General features: G+C 33.8%; 1 protein-coding gene across 5 annotated transcripts in view; it reads right to left on the reverse strand.

The window, feature by feature from the left end:
- Window positions 1–12261, reverse strand: part of LOC105215508 (uncharacterized) — a 360283-nt gene that overhangs the window by 48330 nt on the left and 299692 nt on the right. For all 5 annotated transcript variants that reach the window (XM_054232144.1, XM_054232145.1, XM_054232142.1 and 2 more), the window contains one exon: window positions 7727–7822. The gene's annotated coding sequence lies outside the window, so the exon portion shown is untranslated. The remainder of the gene's footprint in view (window positions 1–7726; window positions 7823–12261) is intronic.

The following is a 12261-nucleotide window of genomic DNA, read 5'->3' on the forward strand; positions in this document are numbered from 1 at the left end:
ACCATTTTTTACCTAAAAAACGACATTTTTTAGAACTACGCCATTTTGTCAATTTTTGATATTTTTCATTTGTATAGTCATTTATAGGAAATATATTTAACTTTAATAACCTTTTTGAATTTTTTTGCTTCAGCAACTCATTAGGCCAGAATCATGTTAGCAGTGAGGGAGCTTTTTGGCACCACCGAAAACAGCAAATAATTCCATTGTTTTTTCAATATTTTTGTAAAGGCTTGAAAGGTAGCTGAAAATATACCTTATTATGTGCAAAATATTCATGAAAATCGCATATTTTTTCAGGGGTTACACTGGTATAGCCAGCCCCTTAAGACAATACAAAGTTTGAACTAAACTGTAAATGTAAGTTTTTATATTAAAAGAATTTATTTGAAATATGCCGTTTTTTCTTGGGCGAAACTCATCTAAGTCCTTAAGTCAATTCAAAATCATCGATTTTTGGAAAATCCTGGACTGTCAAATCAAAAGAACAAAACGAAAACAATAATAAGGAATCGCTTTAAACAATACCTCTTAGGATTCCGGCAGCAGCTTTCACTATTTAATAATTATATATGTATGTATGTATATCAATCATCATTTGGTATCCTGACCAAAAAGTCATAGAGAAATGAGAGACTTTCTACCTATACCTAGAGGCCAAGGTGAATAAGATTGGAACTATGGTTTTCGCAGTCGGTCCAACCAACATAACACCAACGAAAATGTATTTAAGAACTAAGAAAGGTATTTATTGAGCCTGGCTTGGCCATCGCAAAATTCAAATCTAAACAAAGAAGCTCAACTCAACAGAAATTACCTTGAATACTGAACAAGGCTACAAAAACGTGCAACCAACTAAAATTATAAAAAATCATAAAACTAATATTTCAAATGCAATTGAGGAGAAAAGAAGCTTGCTCAGTACTTTTCGTAGATAAAACTGCATCGTTTCATAGAATAAAATGCTTGATGCAATAAAATAGATTTTGTCTGGAATAAATCAAGTTTTCAAGTGAATTGGTCACTATTTATGTTTCCCTTCATTCTTACTGGCAAACAATTAATTTTGGAATGCAATAAATTGCATAATCACACAAATATTTACTATATACACACACACACACATCTTCAACAAAGGAGAGCGAGAAATATAGAAGGAAGATTTTCTGCACTAAACACTGAATCAATAACTGCAACGTTAAACTTTAAGAATAGCACAGAATTATGAACAAAACTAACACTGCCTTCTTCACACCAGTGAGTCATTGCTGATGATAAATTTTGTGTGTACTAACCAACAGAGCACAACATGAGTCTATACATTCGCCATCGACTAAAACACACACACACTGGTACAAGTAGAAAAGCAGTTCAAACGCAGGCGGAAAACTAAAAATAAACATTACAGAAATGCTTTGTGGTTAAGTGGTTTGTTGTTGTTGTTGCGACGTTATTGCTGCTAAACGAGTATACCACGCCAGCAATGCGTCTAAGAGATATAAACACAAACACAGCAAAACAGAAAGCAACAACAACAACAACCGTATTATTTAGCCTCTCAACTATTTCCCTACTTTCCAACAACTTTGACTGCACACGGTCTGCTGGCACTGTCGCATCGCAAATTTGTCCTATAATCGTTTTTTGTATACACACCATATATGTATAACTGCATCTGTGCCGGTCTTCTTCTTCGTTTTTTACTTTCATTGTCTATTTACGCGCTTGACTGCGTTTCACTCGTAACCTATATACGCGTGTGCTTCTGTTGCCTTTGCTTTTTGTCTAACTGAACTCCTCGTTGACTGCCACAAGTCGTGTTTGCTTTGGCTGTCGGCGTACGCGTTTCTTTGGCTGGTTACTCATACGCCATGGCTTGTCTGCCGCACACACTCTGTGTTGTTTGCTTTGTCAGCGCAGTGCAGTTTGCGGTGTTTTGGTGCCGGGCACCGTAGAATACCGGCCAAATGCGCCACAACTAGTGTTTTCTGAGTTTTTTTTTTGTGTTTTTCTTTCACTTAGAGATAATAACTTAGGGAACACAGCGCAACACAACAAAGCGTTGAAAGGCGTGCGCGAGCGTTCACTGGCGAGCACTTTCAACTACTTTGGTAGACACATGTCTTTGCTGAAAGTGTATTTGATTTTAAGCAACTTGGAAGAGAAACTAGCGGAGTTGACATATGAAATATTTTTGATAAGATTCTCGGTTTGAATCTGAAATTTTTTCTTTCATAAATTTCTTTGTTTTCTTTTATTTCAATATCTACAATTTACATCTACGTAATTTATTGACTCAATTAATAATTAATTTGTTTAAGTATGTATAGTAAAATTCTCGTATACATATAGACATACATAGCTTAGTATATATGCAGGTATACACAAGCGACAACATACAATTTATTTATCAATATATCATTAGCACAAAGTGGCCTGCAGCACTTGTACAACTCCCAAAGGCGCACAAAGCAATTACATTAAAGAAATTAATTGACTGCTTTATTAGCTATAATAAACGCCTATCTTAAGGTCAGATCTTTACTTACATACATATTCAGTATGAGCAGACAGTTTGAGCAGTAAATGCAATAAAAAATATATATTTTGTTTTATACTATATAGGGTCTCTTCAATAACAAGATAGTATATATTTATCAGACCGTTGCGACAACGTGAAGTGGAGTCAATAGAAATTCAAGGCCACTAACATGTTATATATAACTAGATGAATGCGAATACTGTACCAAAACGAAATATGATTTTACTTGGTTGAAATAATAAACTTCAGTTTCTTGCAATATAGGTCTTATAAAGGAAGTTCGATTGATTTTTTTCGGGATACTCAGTACAGAAGTTTGGAGAAAGATGTTCACTTCACCCAATGGACCCAGAAAGTCGTAGAATTTTGAATAATAAATGACTTTAAAGTATAAAGGTTATCAAATAGTTAGTCTGTGAAAAAACTCATACAAACATCTATTTATCTGTGCTTTTAAAAAACACCGAAAGATGTCATGAAACCTTTTATGCCATTTTTTAAATTTCGGAGCAGAGTGAAATGGTGACATTTCAACAAAAATAATGTAAGCTGTATTCGATTGGCCATTTCTCTGATCGCTATCTTCTTTGGACACAGCTTTCTTATTTCCATTGCAAGTGTTGCTCGTTTGTTGAACATTTGGCATTTCGATTGGCTATTCTCCAAAACTAGGCGACACGAAGACTAAAAAATGTCTTAATTTGTCTTTTATCACAACTACACTATATTTATTATCATTGTATCCTGTATAACATCCACTGTTTCGTTTGTTAGTCTCTGCCAATATACATATTTCCAAGAAAATAGAGTTGCTTTTGGATTTATTGCTTTGAAACGCCATTAATTATTATTTTTGCTCAAAAGTACAGTGGAACTTCTCTAACTCGAATCACCATAATCCACAAAAAAATCGAGTTAGAGAGACTTTGAGTTATAGAAATTTTCATTAAAACAAAAATTTTTCAAAAAGTTGTAAAATATTGATTTACCCACAGTTTTAGTTATTTACTTAGCAAAACGGTTTATTTAAAGAAACATGCATTCTGTAATTTTTGTGAGTGTTCGAGTTATGGAGATCTTCGACTTATAGAAGGTTCGAGTTATGGAAGTTCCAATGTATATGGATCGTGTGCTTCTTGTCTTAAAACTAATTAAGTGATATTTAATTCAATATCTTCACTGAGATTCACCATATATAAGATTTTTTAAACATAAAAAATTTACGTTACTAATTTTGTCATTGTTTCTATTTTAAAAGGTTAGTTCGATCTAGAGACTTCAAAAAAAACCAACCTTGACAATTAGAGAGTGTAAGGAAAAATTATGGGAAATCAACCTTTTTTAAAGGTTTTCTACGGGCGACAATGATTTTAGGGACTCATGAAAAATGCACTTTGAAACAAGTAAGGAAAGGCTAAGTTCGTGTGTAACCGAACATTTTATACTCTCGCAATTTATTGAAGAAATTTTATTAAGATAACGCACAAATTTACCCATAAATTCGGCATAAAGTTTAATAGAATAACGAAAATCGTCATATATAGATATGAGGGCTAAGGTAATTCCTGAACCGATTTCATTCAATTTCACCAGCAAGGTACACTATATCCAATACTTTACGCTCACTTAATTTTGCAAAGATATATCACATATTAACCAATACATATATGCGTAATAAAGCCCAACGAATTTCTGAAAAACCTATAATTAGGTATATGGGAGCTAGGAGATGTTGTGACCCGATTTTAATAATTTTTGGAACAGAGACACACTATTGGAAGAAAACAATTTCCTCTAAATTACATTAAATTAGCTGAGAGATTTACCCATATTTTCGGTTAAAATTTAACCTTAGGCGCTGAGTTCAACATGTTCGATATCTAGAGCCTTGAAAAGTTATAGTCCGTTTTCGACAATTTTTTCACAAGTGATGCCACAGATCATATACTGTATTTGTGTAAAGTTTTATTTCGCTATCATGATTGGTTCCTAATGTATATATTATAAAGTGAAGGATTCAGATGGAATTTAAAATTGAGTTATAAAGAAAGTAGCCGTGGTTGTGAACCGATTTCATCCAATTTCCACACATGTCATCAGGGTGTCAATAAAATATTATATACCGAATTTCATTGAAATCTGTCGAGTAGTTCCTGAGATATGGTTTTTGACCCATAAGTGGGCGATGCCACGCCCATTTTCCATTTTGTAAAAAGATCTGAGTGCAGCTTCCTTCTGCTATCATTTTTGTGAAATTTTGTGTTTCTGGCGTTTCTCGTTAGTGAGATAACGCACTTTTAATCATTTTTAACCTAACCTTTGTATGGGAGGTGGGCGTGGTTATTATCCGATTTCTTTCATTTTTGGACTGTATAAGGAAACGGCTAAAAGAAAAGAATTCAGAAAGTTTGGTTTATATAGGTTTATTGGTTTGCAAGATATATACAAAAAACCTATTTGGGGGCGGGTCACGCCCACTTTTCCAAAAAAATTACATTCAAATGTACCCCTCCCTAATGCAATCCTATGTTCCAAATTTTATTTTCATAACTTTATTTGTGGCTAAGTTATAGTTCTTTATGTGTTTTTGGTTATCGCCATTTTGTGGGCGTGGCAGTGGTCCGATTCTGCCCATCTTCGAACTTATGGTGCCAAGGAACACGTGTTCCAAGTTTCATTAAGATATCTCAATTTTTACTCAAGTTACAGCTTGCACGGACGGACAGACGGACAGACGGACAGACGGACGGACGGACGGACAGACAGACATCCGGATTTGAACTTTACTCGTAACCCTGATCACTTTGGTATATATAACCCTATATCTAACTCGTTTAGTTTTAGGACTTACAAACAACCGTTATGTGGACAAAACTATAATACTCTCTTTAGCAACTTTTGTTGCGAGAGTATAAAAAACCGCTTTTGAATATTTTAACAACTCAGCGAATTAGACAAGAAAAAGTAATGCTAAAAATAAGTAAGGCTGAAGACCCTAAAGTGTACTTTAAGTCCAAAAATCAATTTTCGAAAATTCTAGACTGGCTTAACTACTTATATACTGAACTGCGGCAAACTCTCCGTCTGTAGGAAAATAAAAAAAAATATTTATCTGTCATAGCTTTGAATATTTATACTTTTCTGAGATTAATTTAGAAAGCAAGCTGAAACAAGTTTGGAAAGACATTTACTGGTCTACTGGCTAGAGGGTTAAAGCGATCACGAAAAATGTGTTATAACAGGTGATCCAAGAAGAGGTACTTTTTTCTTGAGTCGTGTCAAACTGTCACATTATTTTTGTTCTGTATTGTTTGTCATTTCATCACAGAAAGACTTACGCCTGAATAACGCTTACAATACAACATAATAGGCCTACTGAGCTTACAATTCGCAACATTATCACGCATCTTGAGACCCAACATTCATTGTTCGATTATATTCGATCAAATAGAAACGACAGTATGGTGTGGCTTGTGGGCTGGTGTAATCATCGTTCCATATGTCTTCAAAAATTATACTGGTGAGAACGTAACCGTCAATGGCGAGCGTTATCGCACTATGAAAACCGACTATTTAATGCCTAAAATTAAAGCTCGTGATCTTAGCGACTTTTGGTTTCAACAAGACGGCGCCACTTTCCACACATCGCATCAATCAATGGATTAATTGAGAGAACACTTCGGTGAGCAGATAATTTCACGTTTTGGGCTGGTGGATTGACCACCGAAATCGAGTGATATCACACCGTATGACTTTTTCCTGTGGGGATATATAAAGTCTAAAGTCTATGCGAACAATCCCACTTCAATTCAGGCCTTGAAGCAAAACATCACGGCCTTTTACCAATCCAAATGCTCGAACGAGTCTTCAAAAATTGGACTCAAAGGATGGACCAACTGAGACGTAATCGCGGCCAATATTTGAAACAGATAACCTTTAAAAAAGAAATACCAAAGAATGTTCTTTCGAATGATAATAAACATTACAATTAAATTTGAATTTTCTGTTTTTTTTTTCATTAAAAAAGAAGGAAATCATAAAATGGATCACCCTATAAAACGTATTTAACTTCGTTTTCTAGGAAAATTTAGTTTAGAAGTTTACTGGTGATACAGGGTACAGACATTAGTTTGATTAATCTTTGAAAACTCGTCATATTTTTTAAAAATAATTTTCGACCGAATAGTGTGATTGTATTTATTGAAGGGACTTACAGTAGTATTACTGAATTTCTTATTATAATTTCATATTCTTAACTTTCCTCCATCAATACTTAGTTGTTTGAATAATTAATGCGCATTAATCGCTTTTGTTTTATTTATACATCAGTTAGCCTGTCAATCACGCCCGTGTGGAAACTGTATGGTTTAGTATTTTCCGTTATGTCATCGACATTCCCATCGCATTTGCGTGGTAAAGCACAATTAAAGCTTAAATATTTTGACTCTTATCGCACAGCGCGAATGGAGGAAATATTTACTACGAAATTGTAAACAAAGGGTTAACAACCGAATTTCTTTTTCTAACTCATTTATAAAAAGTTTTGCTTGCTTTTGTTGTTGTTCCGCATGCTTGCCGGTTTGCTGTTTAACCGTCTTTACTGACACATTTTTGCGCGGCAGTCACTCTGTCACTTTTCAAAGTTTATTTGGTTTATACTTCTATTTATTTATTGTTGTTTTCTATTATATTCTTTTTTACATTTGACTTTTGTTTATTTTTTGCTGCACTTCATCGTTTTTTTGTTTGAGCAATTTTTCTTTGCACACTTTTCACTTCTTACATCCTTTCCGCAGCATTGCTTTGCCAATTTTTTATGCGCTTCCTCTTCCGCTCAGTCATTAAAACTTAAGCCTGCCGCTTACATATTTGCAACTTTTGTTCTGTTGGCTTTATGTTGTCATTGTTTTATGTACTCGCAGCGGGCATGTAGTTGCCTCTTGTGTGTTGCATGCAACAACAGCAGCAGCACTTCCACTTTGTTGCCACGAGTTTTGTTTGTGACTTCAAGTTGTTTGCTCTCACCGCTGGTTACTTTCTTCGACTCGTGTGTGCGCTGCCACTTGTGTGCTCACAAGTGTACATATGTATGTACGTATGTACATAGAGTTATGTGCTTTTTCATTACTTAAGTGTTGCTCTATATATTGTTGTACATACATATGAACATAAGCTTGTACTTACATGGGTCAAATGATGAAGTAGTCACCTCCACATGCCTAATGCTTTCATATTTTCTTCAGAGTAGTATCCGGGTTTCTATTTATAGCTTAGGCCGGCCTGGAAGGAAAGGTAGACAATAAAGAAATTTTATTTATTAATATACCATATAATACATTAGGGTTGTTCAAGTTATCAAAACAAAGCTAAATTGGATATAAAAATGTTTTAACAAAAATTTTAGAAATTACTTGGAAAGCCTTCACATTTTTAATAAACCAAAAATCTATAGCAATATATTGTAAAAATCTTAAGGTATTTAGACAAACGGGTATTTATAAGCCCCATGATGGATATGCTTATGTAAATAAATACAACAAGACGCTCGAGATCTGGTGCAGAAACACTCTAGAAATGTCTTTGCTGGCATCTTTGTTAATTAAATATTCTAAAGAAAACCCGAGGTTCCGATTAAGAAATAATTCATTGATATTGGCGTCCCTTAACCGACTCCAAAATAGTATTAGTCCGACTAAAGGTCTTTGGCTTCAGTTTCCGATGCTAACCAACTGTGACAAATTAAGTAAAAAAACATATCTATTGGTTGAGATTGCATCAAACTCACAAAAAGGAGACACACCTCATGCCACTGTTGTCCTTACTTTTTAATATGTGATAGATAATCTATTGGAAACCAGAAAGATTTTGATACGTAAGATGCTATACCAGTGTAACCCTTGAACAATTAGACAATTTTCTTGAATTTTTGTAAAGGAAAGTACTCGATCGAATGTCTCGAATCGAAGTTTTTTGGACATAATAAGGTATATTCTCCGCTATATTTTAAGATTTTTTTTTACAAAAATACTGAAAAAAAAAAACGGTGTTATGTGCTGTCTTCGGAGGTGCAAAAAAAAAGTTCACCAACTGCTAACATGATTCCGGCCGAATGAGTAGTAAAACCAAAAATGGCGTAGTTCTGAAAAAAGGGTCGTTTTTTTAATGCGAAATTAACAATTAACAACCAATCAAAAAGATCATTGTATAAGTAAATATATTCAAGAATACTCAGTGCTCGGATTTGAAGTCGATCGGTTTATTTCTCGTTGAGTTATGATGTGAGCAATTTTGAAAAATTTCGCCATTTCTAAAAAACGGGTTTAATCTTTCAACTTAAGAGGTTTGTATCTGCGAGCGGTCGCTCTTTACAACGCTACCATTCAAATACTTCTCAAGATTTCACAGAATATTTTTGAAAGTATAACTAATCGAATAAGAAGTGTCAAACTAGTATAGCCCCTTAAATCCCAGAAAGTCATGGTAATAAAACGAAGAACACTTTATATTGTAGAGTAACATTTATGTATATAATTACCGTTCAAGTACTGAATAAACAATTTAGTATTAAATGATAAAAATTATGGAAGCGTACATTTTGAAAGATAATAATTTGAGAAGATAAAGAAAACATTTCACATTCTTTATGATAATTCTGTATGAAAAAAGTAACCAATTATTTGTTATTAAATATTCTACAGTCACAATTTTTCGTTCTACCCTAATACCAAATATTTAACCTCTCTTTACTGCTGTAATAAAAAATGCGGATACTTCTTCCGAGTTTATTAATTTTGTTACTTTTTTAAGAGAAATAAAGTTTAATTTTTCATGAAAACATAGTTTTTTGTTTATGTTGGAGTATGTTTAAGAGGCCATTCACATACAGTGTATTAAGAATACACGAAAATATGCAAAAAGGGTCGCACATAACTTAAGGGAAGCTATTTTAAAATTGCTTAATTGAATAAAAATAAAATATTACAATAACAATAAAGCAGCTTATACAAATTTAAATACAGTAAGTGGCAGTGAAATGGAGCTATACATATGATGCCGTAAGAATGAAAATATAGTTAAAAGTAGAAAAGAGTAGAACAGCGCCACTTAAGAAAGAGAAACAGTTACAAAAACAATTTAAATAAATATTTCGTTGTACATAATTTTATTGTAATTACCCCGCATATGGATGTATCTGCAGAATAATTGAGTTAAGTACTTGAAAACTTGTTGGAACATAGCCATCATTGTGACATATTTTCCCAGACAAAACGATACTATGGCAATCAATATTAATATACGTATGTTGGCTACTACTACTACAAGGACAAATAAAACATTTTTTTTTTATGAACCACAATTCTTCATGATTTCATGCTCCATTTATATGCAGCAGTTGTCAATAATACCGCATAAAAATATCAAATTACGCAAACAATTTTAACCACATAATAATAAATACGAAAAATAAAAGAGAAAAAAAAGAAAAACAGTAAGAACACAGGTGGAAGGCACATGCTAATGGTTGGATCGATTTAGCATTAATAATTCATGCAACAATAACGGAACTTAAATGGTAATGAAATGTAAAGGAGCAGAAAAAAAACATTGAAATATGCAAGAATTTTATATGAACTGTGTGTATGTACCAATGATTGCCTTGTACGTAGAATGCCAACTTATTGCTTAATATTACGAAAAGTTCAGAAATCTTGTAAAAATTTGTTATTCGTTTTTAAATTTATTCAAACTAAAACAGCAAGAAATTTACATATATTTTTGTGTCTCTTCCAAAGATTGGAAATTATTGACAGAATTTTATTATTTGAATGTTTTTTTAAATTTACATGCACAAAGTTATTATAAAGAAGGAAGGGAGTTCGAATCAATTCATATGCTCTAAAATAAAGTAGATAAAATGTTGTAAATTTTGAATTAAATGAGTGTATAAAATGAAGAATACAATTTCAAATAGTTTCTTAAAGAGTTACCACAGGCAAATATCGCCCTTCCGCCTTTTTGTATTTTAATTTCGCGGTTATGTATAAAGCGCTACAGAGCTCGATTTTTAAGTTTTTCTTCGCTAAAGACAAATCCACTAGAGAAACGTTTCGTGATATTAATGGTGTTTTGGGGGATGGAACTCTATCACTTCGAACTGCGGAGGAATGGTTTCGACGATTCAGAGCGGGTGAAAACCACACCATGGATAAGCCAGCCGGCGGAAGACCTGTGATGACGAATACCGATCAAATCATGGAAAGCATCGAGTTACACCGGCATGTGGCATGTCGTGATTTCGCCCAGAAGATGGGAGTTAGTCACCAAATCATTTTAAATCTTTTATGCAGAAGGCTGGATACACAAAAAAGCTTGATGTTTGCGTACCGCATGAATTGACGCAAAAAAAAAAAATCTGGGCTCATTTTTGAAACGGATGATGTCTGGCGACAAAAAATGGATCATATACGACAATATCAAGCGAAAACGGCAGTGGTCGAAGGCTGGTGAATCAAACACTGGCCAAGCCGGGATTGACGGCCCGGAAGGTTTTTCTGTGTGTTTGGTGGGATTTAAAGGGAATCATCCACTATGAGCTGCTCCCGTATGGCCAGACGCTTAATTCTACCATCTACTGCGATCAACTGGACCGCTAGAAGCAGGCGATCGACCAGAAGCGTCCAGAATTGGCCAACAGAAAGGTTGTAGTGTTCCATGAGGACAACGCCAGAACACACACCTTGTTGATGACTCGTCAGAAGCTCGGATGAGAGGTTTTATCGCATCCACCATATACACCGTATATAGCGCCAAGTGATTACCACCTGTCCTGTCCATGGCGAACGCCCTTGGTAGTGTAAGTTGAACTCAAAAGAGGCTGTCCGAGTTCTTCGCAAAGAAGGAGGGGAGCTTCCGATCACTGTAACACTTTTTATAAAGCATTGAATAAAGTGCAAAATGGCGGAAGGGAGATATTTGCCAACCCAATATTTAAAAACAATGGGGTTTAAAATATTTAATATTAAATTTAGTAAGCCCCGTGTAAGGCAAAATGTGAATAAGATCAACAATTTTGATATCATGAATGTTAATACTTATACATATGGTACATATATCGTTTTCGAATATCTTATATTATATGTTTATTCAGACATAATTGTACCAAAGCTAATTACCAATAATTAATTTAGTTTCATGGCGCTTAATTAAGGGTACGCCTAATAACAATATAAATATCTTGAAAAGATTTACACAAGCTTTGTTAATATTCAACTTGAACCCTTGAACTCAAGTAAATAAATAGTAGTCTTTTTATGTTAAAATCAAAAAAAAAAAAATTTAGGGCATAGGCGAGACATTGTATGGCTGTATATTTGGAGAAAAGTTAATTAATGCAGTCATTTAATTACTTGGTAAATTAACCAAATACGAACAAAAGAAGAGTGGGTAAGTAGTACTATTGCATAACAGTTATACTTAAAATAGCCATGATATGTGTGTTAAAGTTATATATTTGGTTAAGTTCTTGTTCTTTGCTTAGGTTATGTTTTCAAACAAGTAAGATAAAAGAAAGTGGTTTTAAGTGGTTGCTATCGATGAGTTTCTACAGTAGTCGATGAAATACAATTATGTATTCCGTGAACATTATAACAACTTCTAGTTGAATGGCGAAAATGAAAAATTACTAAGACATCCTTAAAAATTCATAAATTCCAATCTCA

Source organism: Zeugodacus cucurbitae, chromosome 5, assembly GCF_028554725.1.
Source record: "Zeugodacus cucurbitae isolate PBARC_wt_2022May chromosome 5, idZeuCucr1.2, whole genome shotgun sequence".
Lineage (NCBI taxonomy): Eukaryota > Metazoa > Arthropoda > Insecta > Diptera > Tephritidae > Zeugodacus > Zeugodacus cucurbitae.